A 21,351-nucleotide genomic window follows, 5' to 3' on the forward strand; every position below is an offset into this window, starting at 1 on the left:
GCCATATATAAGAGACCATGGATATTAAAATACGTAACCCAGTTTCCAGAAGGGAAGTCCAATGCCTAGACATCCTACTGAGTGTGTAAAAAGAAAACAAAACAAAACTGTGGAATGAAAATAAATTGCAAGTCCTACTAGAAGAGAATAAAAATGAGAAGGAATGTAAACTAAGCACATAAATAAAATGTTGAAGAATTAAGTCTAAAACAAATACCAAATAAATACATTAAGTTACAAAATAACACTGATGACATTTTTCCTTAATATAGAATATTCATATTTCACATAAATTATTACATGCAATATATGCATTCAGTCAACCTTCTACAACAAAAATAAGCTAAAACACAGATTTGATGTTACTACTTCCCTAGTGGAAAACTTGTAGAAGCGTCATCTTGTCCTGAACAGGCATGGTCAAAAGGTTTCAACTCTTGGGTTCAATCCATTGTTTGCTTAGAGACCGTCGTGGCTCGTTGTGAAAGTGTGCTCAGATCAGTGACAAGATAGTTACGGCTGTTTGGTTTGTTGGAGAAGGCAGTGCTAGTCTGAATACAAATGTGTGTGCCATCTTCCTTCGGGCGTGGATTTTAGCGCCTTCCCAAGGGACCCTGGGGCCTACCATGTTGTGATGTGGGCCTGTGTGGCCTCCCAGCTTCATCTCCAGGATGCCCTGTCCTGAACTCTATCACCTGCAGCACTCCCCGCCCACCCTGCTTCTCAGCTTGGCTTCTGATCTTCACTCAGCATGACATAACCCAAGTATCCTACCTCATCTTTCTTTCACTTAAACCTTGCCTTCCCAGGAGACGTTTTATTCAGCTAATTTAACTTATCTTTTGATCACAACTTAGATGTCCTATGACCTGCTATTTATTCAGTAGAGTGCTTCCTGTGGGCTAAATACTATGCTGGACTCTAGTAATAAAGCTGTTAAGACTTTTTTCTGTCCTCGTGCACCTTCCAATCTAGAAATAGTAAATTTATGCATGTAATTATATATTTGAATACTCGGGATAGGTTTTATTGATGAGAAAGGTCATTTAAAATAGTAATTTAAAGGTCATTTAAAAGGTAATTTAAAATAATCCTGAAATTTTCCGAGTATGCTAAGAATCAATAGTCCCTCTTCAATGCTGACATGTTTCTCTGTTTTCTCACTAGAATATAATCTTTTGGGGGGCAGGTACAATGTACTGAGCCCAAGGCTTCATCCCTAGCAGATGTTTGATCAGTGCCTGTTTAACTTAAATATGTACAATGATCATCTTTAAAACAACAGTAAACAATGTCCTTGCTATCTTGTTAATATATACACCTCAGGAAAAAAAAAAAAATCTTTGTAGATGACCCATTCGTTTTCATAAATTTTAGTGATTTTTACTGTTCACTGAGACCTTGACAGAAAGGAATTGCCACTTCTCTCCTATGCTATTTTCTCCCTAAGATGAAACTTTCTATCAAAGGCCAGCTTACAAAATTCTCAGGATATGAACACCTGGAGCATTTTTGAAACAAAAAAGCATGTCAGGACAGAGCAATATCTGGAAAGGCTTTTTTAAAGTTTTATTTAAATGTGATTTGGTTTATTGCCTGAGGCATTAGAAACAGATATCTGAAAAAAAACATTGATGAGCTCTGAGCATTTATTGAGTTTTCCTCACTAATCCATTAGTTAGAAGATACCACAAAACCAGCTCCACTTAAATTATGAAGTCTGTTCAGGGTTGCCACTGGCTATCATCTGTTTACACAGAAAATAAACATCATTACATACATTTCTAAAAAGAAAAAAATCAGCCCTAACCTTTACTATGACCAAGTTTACAAAGCCATGCAGGCAATTCAACAAAAGAATGGAATGAAATCAATTTAAGTTATTAACATGGTTCAGAATATGATCAAATATTTGCCTGATATTTTATTGATCTTGCTTAAATCTCCATATTTGAAAGAGGTCATAGACCAAGAGGTAGATGTTGTCCCTCAGATACAATATTGGGCAAAAACTACACATACAGTCATTGGCACATTTTCCACTATTATAGGACAGATTTTCTGTGGTGTTTCCATTTCAGTGTAAAGTTGAATTCTTAGGGCACACCAAAATTTGGTACTGCAAACAATACAGATGCTAATATTGCTGGAAAACTTAAGCTATCCAATATAGTTATAATTTCAGAAATTTTAAGTGCATTGGCTATTAGGTGAAGATATTGTATGATAAGTATATTCCAGTTATAGGTAGCAGGTCATGCATTTAGATATTTTTGAAATTTATTGCAGTAATTTAATTTAAAAGGACAAACAAACAGGATATATCTGAACAATATACCAGGAGAATACCTGTGCACATTATGATAAGTTTTGTAGTTGGTTAAGATATTAATTTTTTACTCTGACATATGTTGGAATATTTAAAATGATTAATATAACTTTCATAATAGTTTGAAACAAATCTTAAGGTACTAATGCATTAGAAAAAGCTAAGTTTAGATTAATTTTTTAATAATACTTCCAGAAAGATCTCTTAAAATAATACATACATATATGGAAAACATTTACGTATCTTTTCTGGCCCTACCTTGAGTTTCCATGTTGTAAATTTCATGTAATATCAATTGAGTGCTTGTTATGTACTAGTCAATTATATAATTTGGGGAAACAGTTGGGGAACCATGGAGACGTAAGGTGATATCCTATCCATGCAGGACATCATTTAGGCATACACACTGCATTCTTTATTGTACATATGCAGCTCACATCAGAGTCTTTCTCTCAGTGCCCCTCAACAAGGAGTGTACATCAGAACTGCCTTTAGAGCTTTTTAAAAGCATGAATTCTTGAGGATCTAGGTCAGAGTTACTTAATGATAGCCTCTGAGGATGAATTCCAATCATACTTTCATTAAAGAATACTAATTATTTTGTGGAACTGTTCTCATATATATTATCTGTATAGTTAAGTTTTAATTGTGGAATGCAATACAACATTTATTTTTTGGAACTAAAGTACGTGGTGTTACATTGCTGTAGAATTGCTTCATGTATGTTACAGGAGAGACTAGTTGGTGTCTTGCAAGAGAGAAAATGGTTTATGCCACTGAAATCTCTAATGGAAGTTTTAGCTCTATTTTCTCTTAATAATGCTTCTTGACTTACTGATACACTCTTCTTAATAATGAATTATATTCACACTCTTCTTAATAATGAATTATATTCACCCTCCCATTCCCCTATCTACTTTCTCTCCCATTTGACACTTACATGTAAAGATTAGAGCTCTAGAGAGCAAGAACGTACTACTAAGGTAATTAGTGCAATTCTAGGCAGAATCAGGGGGAAGAGAGCCATACCTATTGATCATGACTCAGGATGTCTGTATTATAGATACCCAGAGTATTTGGAGGTCCTGCGCTGAGAAAACAAAACTATGATTCCATCACTGTGATTTAAGTATAATTGATAAGAATCTATTTTTTTTTTAAAGATTTTATTTATTTAATCACGAGAGACACACAGAGAGAGGCAGAGACATAGAGGGAGGAGCAGGCGGGAGCCCCATGTGGGACTCAATCCCAGGACCCCGGGATCACAACCTGAGCTGAAGGCAGACGCACAACCAAAAAGCTGTTTTTGATGGCAGTTGAGTACAGAAGAAATATATCCAAGCTCCAAAGTGTTTTTAAGATTGTGAAGAGTTCTCTTTCTATGAATGATCAGGAAGGCATGTCTGCCCCAGAGAGGTTTGCAGATCCTCATTCCTTTATGTCTATTATTACAAAATCACTTTCAATAATAAACAACATAAATATTAAGTTCAACTATTTAATAGTATATCACAGACCAGGGCTTGTGCTAAGTGCTCTTCATGCACTCTCACATTTGTTCTGACAATATGAGGTAGGTACTGTTACAGTTTTTGTATTATGAGTGTTTACTTACATGTAATATTGACATGAATTGATGAGTGTAATTGGCCGTAAAACATAGATTCCCTGAACTCATTCAACAAATACTTATTGAGACCTTTAGTAAGTAATATATGGAGATAATAATTATAAGGACAAGGAAACCTGAAATACCTTTATCTCAGCAGTCAGACGCTGTAACAGCCACAAAACTGTGCTCACAAAAGAAAGGCAGATGGTAATAAATGTTGGTAGATTTGCCTCATTTCCTTTGCTTCAGTCATTTCAGAAAACAATGAGAAGAACTCCGAATTGGCATAATAGCATAAAATGAATCAATTTAAAAATTTACAGATCAAATGATAGGATATGCAAATATTTATTAAAGTAATCTGGGTCGGGTGGTTGGAGGATTTGTGTGGGCGTTTAGGTAAAACAGTATTGGCCACAACTTATTAATAATCGAAGCTTGATGCTTGGTATATTTATACATTTTTATAATAATATATTAAAAATTAGAAAAAAGATCAATATGCAATTTAAAACTCTGATGAGTTCACAAGCAACCAAATAGTTGTTTCATTTTAATATTATAGTTGAGCAAGTGCATGAATTTCTCTTCCTCAACCAAAATGCAATTAACATCCATGAAATTATACAATTTTCTATTTGCCTTTGCCCACCTATAATAATTGTGGCTAACGGCCATCTAAATTATTCATTTTATATGGTGAACAAGTGATTATTCTTAAAACAGATCCTGTGCTCTTTTAAATTGCTTTTCTTCATTCTCCAGTTGGCCCAGACCATTACTGAGTTAAATGTTTCTTAATGAAGAATACTGCCTCACTGAACTTTGCTTTGTCTGCGAATCACAGGAATAATTTGAAATTCCGAAAGTCCAGAACTGCATCTCAAAATAAGATGGCAAATGCTAAAATTCTGTATCTCCACACTATGGTCTTTTTCTGAAATGTATTTTTTTTCTTTTTCCTTTAGAAACAATATACTGTCAGAGGAGTTTAAGATTTTGAAGTCTTAAATCTCTAAACCTGGATACAAATAGTCTGTGTGCTGATTATTCTAGGAAGTTGCTTTTATCAATGAAGACCTAAACAGAGTCTGTAATAAAATGAGTAGGAACATGCTGTAGGAGGGGAGAGGGTCAAAAGTGAGGCATTGACTACTGTTTCTGCTTTGAACCTGCTTTCCCTACTGGTGCTTCCTGTGGAGAAGAGAAGCTGCTGATCAAATTGCCTCCATCCAAAGGCATTGATAGAGTTACACTTTTTAAAAGGTGAGCTCAAACTGTGCTGGAGCCATTGTGCTTTTTCCATTCCTCTTTATTTTCCACTTCCTTTGTGTGCCATCCACTTCCATGTGGTGTGGTCAATGCTGAAGTTGGCTGTACGTATCTAATGATGTCACTTGCCCTTTCGCTTTGATTCTTATTAGGAGGCAGATAGAGAAGATAAAGCCAGTAGTTAAGAAATAGGGGAAGTAAAGATTTCCTTTACACTGTGAGGTATAGCACAGCCTTTACCAGACCCTATGTCACAGTGTGGGTTTGGCTTGTATGCTAATAATCTGGAATTTTCCTTTGGATACCATTTCTTTCATATATTCTCTCCGGGGTGTGTGTGTGTGTTCATGCTTGTTCAAGTAAGGGCCATGAGAGGCATCTAGTGAAATCTTCCTGGTGGGTAGAGTGGGTTAAAATTACATAAAGCTACTACCAGAAAAACATAATTATCCACTCTATACGTGCACACTTAGCAGCAGCATTATTTGAACAGTGTATATATATATTTTTTGTTTAATGGGCTAAAGACTTGGTTTATTTTATGAAATTCTTTTGGTGAGCAAATAAGTAATCTTAAATTTGTGGGCCTCAGTGGCTTTGTAAACAAGTGGTGCAAACATACTGAATTGGAACTTGAAAGTCACAAAATCCAGAAACATTTACCTTTATTTTACCCATGTTTGCTTGAGCTTCTGGTTGACACAGCACATCTCTAAGATATGGAAATCCCTTATCCTGCTTTACTTCCTTCAGGTGCTAGGAATTGATTTTGCAGTCAGCAGGAGCATCATGCCCAGCTGTGTCCTTTTTCGTTTTTGCCTTTCCTCTGACTTTACCTTCTAGTTAGTCAGAAAGCAATCACAAAACCCCAACAGTGTCGAAATTGTAGTATTCTAAATGTCTCAGCTAGGCATCTCCGAACTTCCCAAACCTCCTGACTTTTCTTGTGATCAAGGACCCATGTAAGCCTAATCAAGTGCCTTCATACAGAGACACTCATTTAGCTAAATTATTATGTGTTGTAATAAAAAAGTAATCATTTTAATGTAAAACTTTTCACTATGGTGATAAAATAAATATTCATGCAATATTTAAATATGAAATAGCAAAATTAAACACAGACACATTTTATTATAACTGATGAATGTAATAAATTAGCATTCTGTGAGTATGCGATTTTTAAATTAGAGTTTTTTTTCCCCCCTCTACTTTGGTTATACAGGAAAAAATTTAAACTTTCTTTCAAGTCATAAGTATGAAAACATAATCAAATGTAAAGTTTGGCTTCTATACTTATATCTCTTTTATCCACATTTGTTCCCACTTATTGTAAACCAGAGCAAATGCCCAGGAAAATGGACCTGAAATAAACTTTATTAACTCATTTGGATAATAGTACTGAAAAGTCTATGGTGGCCAAATAGACTGGGCTGTTTAGGGTATCTCGTAGATTTGTATGGGGTGGGATATATTTTAGGAATGGAGATACAAGAAGTTCCATAAATCAGATTTCATGCCTCTCAGAGATACTGAGGCCATGGATAAGTAAAATATTCTGGTGGAAAGTATTAAACACAGGGCCAAGGGAGCCACAGTTGGTAATTTCATCGCCTCTAAATATAATATCAAGTAAGGCTTCATCTCTAAACCTACTATGCTTGCTGGGTAGGAATTCATGCTATCTATTTACATATCTTTTGATTTAAAAAATTAAAAAAAAACAGAAGTCTGAGCTTGATAATTGTGATATACCCAACTTTGTAAATGTTGGCATTTTTTTTTTTTTGTCAGACTTTTACATAGGCCAAACCTACCCAGGCAAAATTAAGCTTATCTTTCTGAGGAATTCCATCTGGAAATGATATGTAGACACTGGAGTATTTTTATAAATTATTTATTTATTAATTTTCCACTTAAAAATCCTTTAAAGCTCTTCTACAGTCCATCAATTAAATACTGACTTCTCAGCAGGCCACTTCCTTTCTTCCACAATGTAGATCCAACTTCACTTACCTTCTTATATATATATATATTTTTTTCCCCATGCTGGTTATTACCTTTCTTCATACTATTTCCATATATTCCACACTTCCATTTTTGTTTCACTGCTCATCTTGAACACTGAGAAAGTTTTTTTTTTCTCTCTCTCTCTCATCCCATAATTGGATTTGTACTTTACTTTTCCTGAAGCACCCAGGGACATTTAGCTTCTCCATTGATGCTTAAGGCAGTTCCTTCTGTGATTATACAGTTGCTTGGGTATTTCATAAACAAAAGTATTCAAACCAAAGGGAACCTTTTAGCCTCAGAACATGCCTAACTTTGTTTAGAATATCAGGGTGTTTTCAGTGTTAGGTATAGTGGGGAGTAAGAGGACCGATGTGTACTGAGTACATACGCAAGGCTGGGCACTTGGTTTTATTACTGGGACAACTTCAAGTTGCTTTTGATCCTGCCAATGCTCCATCATGTTAATTAAAATAACTGGCATATTTACGCTGTAAGAACGGATGTATTTGCCAGGAACTTGGAGTCAGAGAAAGGATCCTTGATATATGCACCCCGTATCCATTCATTTACATACCACCATGCCCAGGGAATAGCTGAGAAACCTCTTGCAATGGTGCACTTACAGTGTTAAACAAAAGGAAAACTGTTGGCTGTAATTTAAAAAAAAAAAAAACAAAAAAACTAAAATGGGTTCTTCTTGGTTATTTTTCTAACAGTACTGAAAATATTTTATACCTATTTTGCTTATGCAAGGGGTATTATCTCAGAGAATTATCAATTATTTTATGCCATAAATGATGCTAGCTCCAACTGTTTCCATTCCATCAAACCATTTGCTTCTAACGTGCTTCCATTTACTCCATGCATGGAGTCCAGAATTATTTTTATAAAATACATATTGATCATGCTACTTCTCTGCTCAAATCCCCCTCATGGCTTTAAGAATCGATTATGTATGACTTTTAGAATCGATTCCATATTCTTACCGAGGTATTAAAGAATCCATATAAGTTGATTCTAATCTCTCTCTCAGTTATTATCTTCTAAAATACTACTCTATTGGACAAATTCTTCACCTTATGAAAACTATTTGAAACTGTATCAATCAGAATATAAAACAAGAGATAGAAAGCTCTGTAGGTACTTTAACAAGAAAGAAATTCAATACAGGAAATTAAGTGACTAAAAAACTGGTGGAAATGCTGAAGACGAAAACTGGATTCTCACTCAGGGTCCAAGAACAATTCCCACAGCAATGAAGAATTGATTCACTAGGGTGGCCACTTCCTCTGAAGCCAACACTGGAGCTAATGTCAATCAGAAAGCCCCTACCAGAGCTGACACCTCACTATCAGAATACTTTGGAAAATAGGCTTAGAACAGAGCTGTATAAAAACTACCACCAAAATTGGACTGAAATTGGTCTCCAATTCATTTCCTCCTTTCAGTTATTATTTTTATCATTGTTTTGGGGAAAATCAACTTCCAGCTTTGGGAGAGAACAAGAGTCTCTGGTGGTTGTCCTTCTAGACACCTTTATGTTTTATTTTAAAGCGAGTTTCTTTTCTGATATATCAGCATTTGAGTGAGGTCCTCAGATGTTTATCATACAATCTCTTTTAGAAGGAGAGAAAGTGTTCTTTTGTAGGTAAATAATTTAAAAACCAGAGAAAGATAATTTAAGAGAGTGGAAGACAGAAACAATTCAAAGATCTGAAAATCTTAATTTATGTTGATAGATTTTATTTCAGTTTCCTAATGATTGAGCATCATAAGAAAGATTATTTTGTGGTCTGGCCACTTTATACATGCTATCTATTAATCTTTCAACCACTTTTCATCTACCATCTTGGTAGGCATCCTTAATTTAACAGAAGAAGAAAATTAATCTCAGGGGAATAGATTTTTCCCATGCTTAAAAAGAAAATGTTAACATTAAAAGGTAATTAGGATTGCTAACAATCCTCTTTCTTATGTAAAATGACAGTCATTTTTTACGTTCAAAATTTATGCAGTAGAAAACATTAAAAACATTATTTTGTTATTGACTTTGCATTGTTTAAAACTGTGGAAGGAAGGTAAACAAATAAACATCTTTCAGTTAAACTCAATAAAAAGGTAAATTATTGTGAAAGAACAATTTACATTACTTAAATGGTGTAGAGAGGATTATTTGGCAACAACTCAAGCTACTCACAGGGGTAAAGCAATAGTATTTCATGGTGTGGACAATTATTGGTACAATGTGTACTTTTTTCTCTTTAATAATGGCATGTTCCCTTTTGTCACAACTGCACAAGACAGAATAATTAAAGTACATTAGCTACACTGTGGAAGGGACATTTGGTTTTAATTAACATTGGACCATAAGAAAGGCAATTTGCTTTATATTACCATTCATTCTTTGATGCACACATACACACATATACACAGAATCTGTGCACTGAAAGGCAACTATGTGAAATGCTACGAAGCTTCTCAATCTGGAGTTACACTAAAGCCTAACTAAAATGTAGAAAATGTTTTATGTATTAGAAATCCTTTCTTCTCTTTGATATTTTAGACAGTTGTGTGGCATCCTAATGTAACATGACTTAAAACGAGAAGTCAGTTTTGTAGTGATTATTCCAGAAGCGGAATAGACAATCAACAAAGCCACCTGCCATTCATATGGCAGGAACAGAAAGCTAGAACTCACTAGAGAGTAAAATTGCAATGCATATTCATTTTAAGTTAGAACTTTAAGAAATGAGACTGACACCTCTGATTTGTCTAATTCAATTTAGTGAGAAAGTTTAACTTGTAGTTGGGTAGAGTGTCAATGAAACCTATTTCCTATAGGTTTAGAATGCAGGAATGCATATAGATTCCCTGCATGATAAAATGTAACCCTATTCCCCCACCAGAAGGATTGACCATGTATCAGTTAGCTTTTGCTGTATAACAAACCACTTCAAACATTAAAGATTTAAAATGTTGAACAGTTATTTAATTCATGAATTCTGTGATTTGGCAGTGGGTTGGCCTTATTTGGGTAATTCTTGTTTCAGGGTCTCAGTTTTATGTCTGAGCTCAACAGTATGGTCAGCTTGGAAGTGTTAATGTGGAATGACTGCAGCTGGAAGAATGTCTCCTCTCCCCATGGTCTCTCACACTTCAGTAGGCCAGCTGAAACTTGGTTACATGACAACTGGGCAGGATTCCAAGAGAGTAGAAGTGACTCTGGATTCCTGAGCTCTGGAGAATTGGCATGATGTCACTTATGCTACATTATATTGGCTAACCAAGTCCTTCAGCCAGCCCATATTCAAGACCTGGAAAGCAAAATTCCACTTTTAAATGGAAAGAGATTCTAAGCTACATTGAAAGGATGTGAACATAAGGAGGACTGAAAAGTTGTGGCCAGTTTTTCAATCTACTGTACCACATAGGGAAATATATTTTATTGGTGACAGAGTTCTCTTGATAATGAATTGCATGATAATGAAACCTACAAACAAAAGTAGGCTTCACAGGAGGGATGGAGATATATCTATCTATCGATCGATCGATAGATAGATATAGTTCTTTCAGTCTTCCCATAATTTTTTTAATGTCACCTCTGGTTCAGCATAAATAATCTTCTGTGACTCCTAAGTGAGATTCATTCCAAGTACCTCAGACTGCTCTCCAGCAGTTCTACACTTACACCAGTTTAACTTATTTTAACATCCAAATCTTCAACATTTCTAAATATGTCCTTTCTGGCCCCCAAAAATTGATACCCAGAGAATCTCTTAAAAAACTCAGATTATTTTGTTTTCATGTAGTTTCTTACATCTGTATCACTATTCTCAAATTTACTTCACACTTTTAGGTGTGTTCTCTACAGCCTAGGTCTTCCTTGCATAAGACTCATTGCCTTGAAAATGTGTTTTTACACATAATTTTTACCTTCATTTGAGTTCATTTAAAAATTGTATCTCATATGTTTTAAGTATTTGTTGATAGGAATGCTTTTGTTATCTATTTCCATTATAATACCTTGTAGGTAAGGATAATTTTGTCTCCTTTGTAGAATTTACTCAATCTACACTTCTAGGTATTAATTATTATTAGTGCTAAATTATAATCTGTCATCTCTCTATTATACACACATATACATATGCAGATATATATGCATACACAGATATATCTATGCATGTGTGTATAAATGAGTATAGATAGATGGATACATAAATAGATAAGTGATAAAATAGTTATTGACACTTAAATTACTCATTTGAATGTCAGATGTAATAGCAACATATTAAAATTTCAATATATACATGGACACAGATAAGACATTTTCTTTTTTTCACACTTTGATATGTTCCTGATTAATAATAATCATCTACACGTATGTGTATAATAGTGCCCATAGAGATATTTTAAACATTATTATTTTTTAATAATAAATTTATTCTTTATTGGTGTTCAATTTACCAATATACAGAATAACACCCAGTGCTCATCCCGTCAAGTGCCTCCCTCAGTGCCTGTCACCCATTCACCCCACCCCCCGCCCTCCTCCCCTTCCATCACCCCTAGTTCATTTCCCAGAGTTAAGAGTCTTTATGTTCTGTCTCCCTTTCTGATATTTCCCACACATTTCTTCTCCCTTCCCTTATATTCCCTTTCACTATTATTTATATTTCCAAATGAATGAGAACATACAATGTTTGTCCTTCTCCAACTGACTTACTTCAATTAAACATTATTTTTAACTCTTAATTGTAGAGGACGATGTGATGATTACCAGAGGGGAGGGCTGTGGGGGATGGGTGAAATAGGTGATGAGGTTTAAGGAATGTGCTTGTTGAGATGAGCACTGCATAATGTATGGAAGTGTTGAATCACTATATTGTATACATGAAACTAATATAACACTGTATGTTAACTTTCTGGAATTAAAATAAAAACTTAAGTAAAAGGTTATTTTTGACAAGAATGAAAATAAACTGTACAGTCTGAATAAGGAATTAATAAAGCACAAAGAAATATGAAACAAAAGAAGTAAGACTCATGAACATCAGTGTGCTGCTTTAAGGTTTTTTATTTTTATTTTTTTTTGATCCTCAGTACCTAAATGAAAATGAGAATTAAAGTCATATCCTCTTAGGTTTTTCTAGAAAAATGTCTTTGGATAATTCTGCATCTATATAACAATAGTATATAAGTATTATAATAGTCATGGTTTTATTATACTTGAAGGCAATAGGAGCCAAAATTCTAAGTTTCTTCAGATATCAGAGATATTCACTTAAGATTGGAGAGGTACCCCATTTTTATTTTGATGACTTGTAGTTGGATGTCTCTCATCACACTTGAGCTGTAACCTTTGCCACCTTGAGATATACTAATAGACTCATTAGGAGCTGAAACTCTTGTGTCCCGTGATCCTGGGGTTAAATCTCTGTTCTGCTATTGAAATATTTTTAGTAATAAGTTACTTAAAAGCCCCTTAGTGCCCAATTTTCTCATCTGTGAAATATGGGTAAGAATCACACCTGTCTTTTGGGTTATCATTAAATGAAAAAAATATCTGCATTATAAAACTGGTGAGGCGCTCGTATTCAGTTCAAGATGATGATACAAATATCAGATGAAGTCCTTTAACTTTCCTAATGACCAGTATGTTTGTTATTCTTAGATTTTCTTTGCTTGTTAAAAATGGGAATTAAAAATAAATACTTCATGGTATTATACATATACATGAATAAAGTAATATGCATACATGCACTTAGAATGATTTCTAGTAAATGACATTCAATAAAAGTTAGCTTTCTTTTCAAAAAATCTTGAGACCAAATTGTAGTGATAGACTGTGTTAGCAGGATGCATGTTGATGACTCTGAAAATCCAGATGACTGTGAAAAGTCTGTGGCATACGCTGTAAATATCTGTTGTGACACAAGGATCATGAGAGTCACAACATGGTATAATTGGCCCAAACCATACATATGAATAATAACACTAATAGGTATGCATTCTAGCATTTAAAAAATGAAATCAAAGTCTACAAAGCTTAACATGCCTAAAGGCATTCAATTAGGTGTTCCAGTTTGGTCTAATTAGGTCTTCTGATTCCAAAACTCGTTATATTTTTTCCTCACTACATTACTCTTTCATTCATCTCTCTCTCTCTCTCTCACACACACACACACACACACACACACCGCAACTAAAACTTTTTTGAAACAAGAGACTTAAAAACAAAACTTTTGGTTTAAATTAACTTCTTCTGACTACTGCTCTCTACCTCCTATCATTGATCTGCTTTCACCTATCAGCATATGACAAAATAAATAATCGGAATGGTTTTAAAATAAACATATTTCAAGGAGGCCTTAGGCACTTATAAATTAAAACGTCCATCATGATATTTACAAACTCAAATAAATTGGAAACTACTATCACCTCCAAATTATAGCCCATTTGCAAAGCAAAGAATCTATGAGATTTTATGGGGCATTTCTACATACTCAAGTCATTATTTTAAATTACATTTTTTAAAATTTTATTTATTCATGAAAGACACACACAGAGAGAGGCAGAGACACAGGCAGGGGGAGAAGAAGGCTCCACACAGGGAGCCCCACGTGGGAACATGAAGGTGGCGCTAAACCGCTGAGCCACCCAGGCTGCCCCCTCCCGCCCCTTTTAAATTACACTTTAACAATAAGCCCGGTAAGCACTCGAGTCCAAGCCTTATCTGAAAGATCATTGTTCTTCTTTTTACTAATTTTGCTTTAATTTTTTAAAAATTGATATTGGATTTTGCAGGAAATGTAATGCATATAAAAACATGTTTTGGGGGATCCCTGGGTGGCGCAGCGGTTTGGCGGATCCCGGGGACCCGGGATCGAATCCCACATCGGGCTCCTGGTGCATGGAGCCTGCTTATCCCTCTGCCTGTGTCTCTGCCTCTCTCTCTCTCTCTCTCTCTGTGACTATCATAAATAAATAAAAATTAAAAAAAAATGTTTTGTTGAAACCTCCAGCTCTTTTAGCCAGACCAGTCTTCCATGATCCAGTCTAACTCATGCACAGAGCAAAGATGCTCTGACCCTTCAACAGTGAATTCTCACATTACCATGTCCCCTTCTGCTTTTCCTGCTTCTCTCCAGCAACTTTTGGTTTCCAACCAGAGCCAAAGGGTTATAACCACCTATAACCAGTCCTCAGCAAGCTCCCTAGGCTCCATATTGCTATCACAGTCTGATTACAGCAGCAGTAAATCCCTTCCACTGTGGACTCCAATTATTGTCAACCCTAAGGTGGCCAACTTATAAATGTTAAACCATCCCAAACTGTAAATTGCACATCAAACTGCATATTAGGGAGTCCCAACCATGAAATACAAGTATCCAAAAAGAAGCTTAATGTCAAGCACTGGAAAGAGAGCTGAAAGGTGAGGACAGCCTTCATCATAAAGGAAATCAATGGCTAACATCTGAGGAGAAGATGGGTTGCAGATTGCTAGGATTGCAAAATGTAGAGGCTGTGTTTCGAGCTCAAAATTACAGAGAGGTACAATATTTACCAATGCACAGTTCTGAACATGCCCCACTGTACGTTCCGACATTACAAGTATGAAGTAGATCATTTTCAAAGGGAGATGTGAATGGTCACACCACATCCCATTCAAGTGACAGAGAAAATGTTGATTGAACTGGAAGACAGATTCTGCAGTATAAACTTCATAGTGAGCGGATAACCAGCCCTTTATATGTCATGCTGTGTAAGTAGAAGCCCAGTTAATTAGACAACTTTCACAAAATGATGATATCTGACAAATTTTCACTCATTCATCTTTGAAGTGGAGACAGCTTCAGATGCAGGGTTTTTGCATGTGTTGCCATGAGCAAAACAGAAGCTACGTGCACTGTGCTGCTGAGCATCCTTGTAAAAAGAAAAGAGTGCCAGTGTTTATCTTTAGACAACAAAACAAAAACTTTGAGGGAGACTTGGTGAAACTAGAATATCAGATCTCAGTAGTACCTCCACCAAAGCTTTTCTAGAAAAGAAATAATAAAATGGTGCAATTCAATACCGATTAAAGAAGCTTATAGCATGATAACTATAGACTAATTCTTTTACTGATGAAAGATGTCAACAAGAAAGGTTCTGGTGTTTGTAGTTAATAAAGCTAAGTTAATGAGTCACCACACGTAACAGATTAGATGTTACATCTAATCCAAACCAAACTCTTCCAATTCCTAAACTGTTACGTGTTCAACCAATTTTCAGTAAATATTTAGCGTTCAACAGGAAAAATTTAGATACAAACCTTTAACCCAGATGGAGACTTTTAGCATCTGGAAGGTCAGTCTGGACTATGTGAAAATGAAAAGCTTGAATAACTATCAATATTGAAAACACAACAGCCATACTATTAAATATATTTGATTAAATTTTTGAAATAAATCCATATCTCTATTAACAGAATATGGCTTTATTAGGTAATATAACTGATAATATATATGTAGTTTATACTTATATGTTATACACATGCATATAATATATATGTATAGATATAGATGTATATTATTTATCCCTTAACTCTTAAATATTCTAGCTGCTTATACAGTATGTGAAGCCTACAGAAAATCTGAGTTTATAATAGAGAAGACTATCTAAAATGTTGAATTTTAAGCTTTAAGTAATATACATTTGACAATTGCAGGTTATGAGTTAATACAAACTTTTTAAACACATCTAATGCTTGCAATAAGGTTTATTGGTACTGCTTTCTAAATACTGCTTAACCTGTTTTCTCTTATACTTACTAAAATAGTAGAAATTATCAGTGTTCCATAGTTTTATGTCAAAAGAATAAAATTTTGAATATTTAAAACACATTTTTTCTCATGCCAAAATAGGTATTATTTAAGTGATTTTTTTAAGGAAAAGCAACCAGAAGGTAATTATGATTAATTTTTCTTTCCTCTCAATCTTTTGACTCCTTTCAAATTCCTAATTTTCCTACTACTTTATTTTCCATTAGATTTATTTTTTAACAAGATTTTTTTTTTAGAGAACTGTATTAATTGTGGTAACCTTCAAGTTCAGAAAATTAAGAGTGAAGCCTAGGAATAGAAAAGGTGTAATTACACAGTCATCAAGGCATCATCTGAGTCTTAGATTTGCTGATTTTTTTAGAGTATTCATATTAAGATTCTAGCTTTTTCCTTTTTGCAAAGGATGATATATACTTGATTTGTTGAAATCAATGTATATGCTTTTACTTAATTTCTAATTACTAATTCAAAATGATGCATAACAAACATACCTACTTAGATTTCAGCTGCCAGAAGAGGTGAATAACATTTTAATATTTAATAGATCAGGCATTATAATGATTTATGTTTATTATCTTATTTGATTCTATCCAAAAAACCTTGCTGGGGCACCTGGGTGGCTCAGTGGTTGAGTGTCTGCCCTTTGGCTCAGGTTGTGATCTAGGCATCTTTTTTTTTGTTGTTGTTGTTGAGTTTCTCCTCCATTTTATAACATAAACTGGGGCTTAAAAATGCATAGCTCTTCTTAAGTCTTATGAACTCTCAAAAATATCTAAGAAAATGGGAGTATCTAATGCAGATGACAATAGGATTTCACCTCAATACAATATTTGCACCATTTTATTTTCAAGTGCACCATAGTTGTAAAAATTGTGAATAAAAGCTCTTAATAAATCAATTTACTAATAAGTTATTACTATTATAGTTCTGAATAAATCAATTTACTAATAAGTTATTACTACTAAAGTGAAAATACATTCACCATTCTCAGAAATCCTATTTCCTTATTTTAACTAAACATTTTTGTTGTATATACATTTCAAATGTATTGGTGGTTAGCTCAATTTTTCTCAAGTCTTTCAAAGGATGTGGTAAAATAAAAGCTTAACCAATGTTACTTTATTTTTTGCTCACTATAGCTATTACTTCCTTATGTAGTTGATCTCTAAGAGCATTATTTGAGAAAAAGAAATCCAGTACATGTGGTTAAAAATCATGTGATAATTGGCTTTTATGTCACGTTAGGGAAAATATTAGGTATGTTAATTTATTATTTTTGATTCCTTTCAAAACCTTTCTTTTACTCTCCTTTTTTTGTATTTGAGATGGATAAACAGATGTAAGGATAGTTCTGGAATGGTAATTGTAGTCACTAATCTCTGTTTAACTTACTATGCGGATGGCAATACCTAAAAAGTCTTTCGGTAATAAAACTGACAAAGTAATAGTTGAAGTTGATTCCAATCACACAACACTGTGAAGAATTTTGTTCTGTTGCTTTCTGTGTATTAATACTTGAATGCATTAATGATGGGATTTGATTTCAGGGATGTCAATTTGGGATGTAGGGCATACAATGGTGGAATAGTGAAAAGGTGAAAAGGAAGCCAGAGAGTTCATATGCCCATCTGATATCATTCAGTGTTATATGGTTTTCAATATGAAAGTTGACTTACTCGATTAACCAAGTTCACAACCCCTGAATCATCTGCTAGCCTTCTGCTATAATCTTCTCCATGGGGTTGTCGTTTTTAGGACTGTGGTATTATTATATGCTTTTTCAGAAATATCTTCAAATTATAATTATGACAAACTAGTTGTGGCACATAGGATACTATGCAATTTAATGGATCAGTGAACACTGAACATATATTCTGTTTTTTGAAATTACCCTCTTGAAGTTTCTTTTAAAAAGTTCATAAAACCATGTCTACATACATCTGTTAGAAAAATGAATGGCTTCTGCCAATTACATTCTGCAAAACCTTGACCCTTTAAAATTTGTTTTACACTCTTTGATCCTATATGACCTTATTTTATGTGAGCTTTCCACATTCCAGTGAGAACAAACTGTGTTTATCACAATAGAATATTATAGATACTTCTATTTGTACTTCTATCGCTATGCTGTCATTATTTGTGTATGTTTTTTCATCACTTGTTTCAGGCTTAACTTGTTAAGGGCACAGGTATTTTGTCATTATTCTTTTTCCATGTATTTCTTTCCTTTACGAGCTGGACAGTACCCGAAGCAATGAACATTCTTCAAGGAAATTTCCCAAAGGTTTTTGAACCATAATAATAGCTCAACTAGTATTTGAACTACCGTGCCTTAGAGAAGCATGGTATGAATTAGAGAGCCATTGCTACAATGGCTACGAGCATTTAATAGGAGACAGCTTTTCTCTAAGGGTGCACTTTCTCCTAGCCTATCTCTCAAGACACCAACTCACCTACTCTTGTTTTCCTTGGAGTTTTGAGTCCCTCTATTTTTGCCAATTTTTTGCATTTATGATGTTTATTTTCTTCTTTTTTGTTAACATTAACCCATTTACTGGTGGGGGCAGCAATGTGTCTAGATCAGCTTCCTGACCTCCCAACTCTTCTTACAACTAGAGGTGGCCCATGATGCATCATTGCTAATAGGATGTAAGCTGGAGTTGTTAGAGGTCAAGAAATCATTTTAAAGAAGATAAAATCAGCTGGTTTGGGTTTGCAGTTCTTGTAGTTAAGGATACTTGAGTAGCAAGATAAAAGTTTGTATTATAAAGCTGCCATATCCCTCCTGGACTGATCTCAATACTTCCAACTGGATTAAAACATGTTTCTACTTCATAAAAGGCAACCTGAAAAAAATGTTGTAGTCAATAGTGCATTTAATAGAATGAGAAATAGCAAAATATATTTTATGGTTTTCAAAAAAAACATAGTTCTAAATGATTTCAGCTTGATTTGCTAAAGATAGTGTTAATTAGAGAGAAATGTTTCATTATATGTTTATATTTGACAATAAGAAGGGATTATCTCTTATATTCTTGAGAACACTACTCATAATATTCAATAATAGCACTTGAAAGTAGCATAGGATGTGTATCAGAAAATACTTAAAATAAATATATAGATATTTAATTTCTTGAAATAATCCAGCATTTAGAACTAACTTCAAAAGGATAAAAGTTAGTGACTTATTTGTTTACAAAAAAGACCAATAAAGCACTAATCACTATGATAAAATTAAATTGTGCGACATGTTACTTACCAATGGAGAAGCTATTCCAACAGCAGTAGGAGACTGAAACTATTATAACACACAAGAGGAAATTGTGGACAACTAAGGGAAGAACCCATGCCGGTATCATATTATACACCATCTGAAACAAGGATGATGAGGTGAATCTCTAAAACTTCCAAGAGATACTGTGCTATCATAAAAGGTCTCCTGTGATGAGAGTTTCACAGCCTCTGTCTGAAGCCTAGCCAACACTTAAAAATAATAGGAGTCTATTAGTCTGTCTGTTCCAGCAGAATATTCTTCATATTATGTGAACCCATTGTCCTATAGGAAATATGAACAACCAGTCTTTGTTCTAAGAATAAACCATTTTGAAAATCATAGACAATTATATGGTGTCTTGATTATATCTTTTCAAAATTATATAAATCTGAATTAATTTTCTATAAAAAGACTTTTAAATGAGTCTACTTATTGCCAGTGTTCACTCCAAACAACTTTTTAAACACGAGACTATGAAAGGACTATAAAACTTTAACAGAATATTATAATTCTAGGTTTAAAAATAACATGAAGTGTCATTTAAAATTGACCATTATGCTCTCACTAAGAAATCATCAATAAGTAGTCTCTAGCTTGTGCATGGATTGTTTAATAGAGGATTATGTACTGTTCTCATTCTAAATGAATCAAATAAACTTTTCGCCACTTGGTTCCTAGATCTTGCTTTTACTCTCTTCTGCACATGACAACCCACCACCACCTGTGTAGGGTTGTCATGCTTCCTCTGAAGATTTCTTTCTGTTCTCCAGGCTAATTTCAAACAACTACCTCAACTATCTCTAAAATGAAGAGTACTTTGAATTTTTTAAATAAAGAGTGGCCTTTTTTGAACAATATATGTAGTCAACATTTTTTAAAATTCCCCTCCACCCCTAAGACTAGAAAGTGTTTATGCTTATGGTTGATTGATTGAACACAAATGTGATGCTTCCCATGAATCATTTTTTTTTTTTTTTGAGAATTCTTAATCCTTACTCCTGCCAGCATATAGAAAGCTTTCAGTAAACATTGCCAAGCAGGGAAATGAATGGGCAAAGGAATTAAATAAATTAGGGATCCCTGGGTGGCGCAGCGGTTTGGCGCCTGCCTTTGGCCCTGGGCGCAATCCTGGAGACCCGGGATCGAATCCCACGTCGGGCTCCCAGTGCATGGAGCCTGCTTCTCCCTCTGCCTATGTCTCTGCCTCTCTCTCTCTCTCTGTGACTATCATAAATAAATAAAAATTAAAAAAAAAGAAAAAAATAAATTAGTTTAGTATGACCACCTCCAGATAAAACAAAGTTGGCTTTCCTTCATATTTGCAACCCTCTTAAAACAGAGGACTATTTTAAATTATCCATTACAGAATTCTCAAGGATAATGGGAATCTCAAAATTTGTATTTTGGAGAACACAATTTGTTTTAATCAGGATCGTCTTCATTTCCAGTCTTCTTTTTTTTGCTCTCATTCTCTGTTGTCCTGTTTGTTCACTGCCATAAGTTCAGGCATCTTATCTCTTCATCATATTAATGTGAAAATATCATTTGCTCAAATCAAAGTATTTTTTAAAATGTTTCATTTATTTATTAGAGAGAGAGAATGCACAAGTGGGGGGAAGGGCAAGGGGAGGGGGAGAGGCAGACTCCTTGATGACCAGGCAGCCTGGACCAGGGTGGACCCTGGGGCTTGAAGTGGGGCTGTGTTCGACCTGGGCTTGAAGTGAAGCTTGATCCTAGGACCCTGAGACCATGACCTGAACCAAAAGCAGACACATAACCGACTGAGCCTCCCAGGCGCCCTAACTCAAGCCAAAGTATTTAAATCCATGTGTCTTTTTTTTTCTGAAGAGCATCTGTTCTTCTTTAACACACAAGCTCCACCAAATGCCACTTGTTATCTCCTTTGCAGCTATTCTTTGGACAGAATGCTCAGAAATGAAAGAGAGCTGAGGAGTCCATATATTTTCTCTGTCATTTTCTTCTGTTATAGCATTGATCCCAACCTGCAGTCAGATGAATTCTTTATGTT

General features: G+C 34.6%; 1 pseudogene; it reads left to right on the forward strand.

Annotated features, from left to right (window-relative positions):
* The first annotated feature begins 13,082 nt into the window (after positions 1 to 13,082).
* Positions 13,083 to 15,562, forward strand: LOC112654013 (myotilin-like; annotated as a pseudogene).
* The last annotated feature ends 5,789 nt before the right edge of the window (positions 15,563 to 21,351 follow it).

This window comes from Canis lupus, chromosome 3 (assembly GCF_003254725.2).
Source record: "Canis lupus dingo isolate Sandy chromosome 3, ASM325472v2, whole genome shotgun sequence".
NCBI lineage: Eukaryota > Metazoa > Chordata > Mammalia > Carnivora > Canidae > Canis > Canis lupus.